The following is a 1,451-nucleotide window of genomic DNA, read 5'->3' on the forward strand; positions in this document are numbered from 1 at the left end:
TGGGAGCTTGTCAATTGTTGCCTGATGCTGCAGACACAGTTATGCAGAAGATGTTCCTGTCTCAAGCTCATGAAGAGCTGCTCAATGCCTACTCTGGTGCTGAAGAAGCAGAGCTCTGGAAGAAGCACTTTGCTCCATCAGTACAACCTAAAGAAGTGATTCAGGTACCAAATGAGTGGGCAAATTTTATTGCACTTGCTCTGCTTACACCAGATAGATTTGAGTGGGCCAAGCAGTTGCTTTCCTCCTAGATATGGAAGATTATTTCTTAACACTCTGATAGCTCCAAACTGAAACCTTTTGTGCTACCTAACAAATGTGAATCTGTCCTGCAGCCTCTCTGCCAAAATCAGGAAGACAAGGAAGTGCTTCCCCCCACTATTACTTCCACCCCACCCTCCAAGACTTCATCTGTTGGGATGTCCTCTAGCACTTCTGCCATCCAAGTGTACAAAAATAGGAAGGATAAAGCTCCTCTCATTGAATCTCAGGTGAGAAAAGGTTGTAGAATCCAACAGTTAAACCATGGTTACAGAAAGAAAACCTGCATGGATAGAAATTGCTTGCCTTGCAATGTTAATCCTCCATCTTTACCCAGCAAAGTGGTTAAAAATCTTTCCATTGCTTTTTGCAAGATTCCTGAGAAGCACTATTCAGATGATGCTCTCCATCAAGCCAAGAAGAAGAAAGGAAGCAAGGACAAAGAGGAGAAGGAAAAGAGCAAGAAGGGCCCAAAGAAGGGGGGACTGTCCAACCCTGCATGAGGATTTCTTAGGGGCTATCTCTAGTTTCCTTTTGAGTTATGAATGTAATGGTTATGTCTTATCAAGTGACTTTATGTAAGCCCATGTTCTCGAAAGATGTTGATCTGGCACTTTCAGTTCTGTATCAGACTGAGATCTTTAAGTTATGCATAATTCTCCAGATCTGTCATATTAAGTTATCAGTGCATTTCACCCATGAATAAGCAGTGGAAAATTTTGAATTGGAATATTAGAGGCATCAATGACAAAGACAAGTGGTTAGCTATCAGAAATAAAATTGATGAGACAGGTTGTGACTTGCTTTGCATCCAGGAAACAAAGAGGGAAACTTTTGACAGTAGATATCTTAAGCGGTTTTTCCCAAAATGTCTGAATAAGTTTGACTACCAACCATCTGTAGGTGCCTCAGGGGGCTGCTAGTGGTCTGGAATGATTCCCTTTTCTCAGGAGAAACTGTCTCCAAAAACTCCTTCTCCATCTCCATTTGATTCACATCAAAACTCTCCTCTGATAACCGGACTTTATCAAACATCTATGGCCCTTGTCTTTCTGCTGGTAGGGTTATCTTCATGGACTGGTTCTCTAATATTCAAATCCCTGATGACTGTATCTGGTTGATGCTTGGGGATTTCAATTATATCAGATATCCCTATAACAGAAATAGAGAAGAGGGGTAGTATCGATGAT

This window comes from Triticum aestivum, chromosome 4A (genome assembly GCF_018294505.1).
Source record: "Triticum aestivum cultivar Chinese Spring chromosome 4A, IWGSC CS RefSeq v2.1, whole genome shotgun sequence".
NCBI classification, from domain to species: Eukaryota; Viridiplantae; Streptophyta; class Magnoliopsida; order Poales; family Poaceae; genus Triticum; species Triticum aestivum.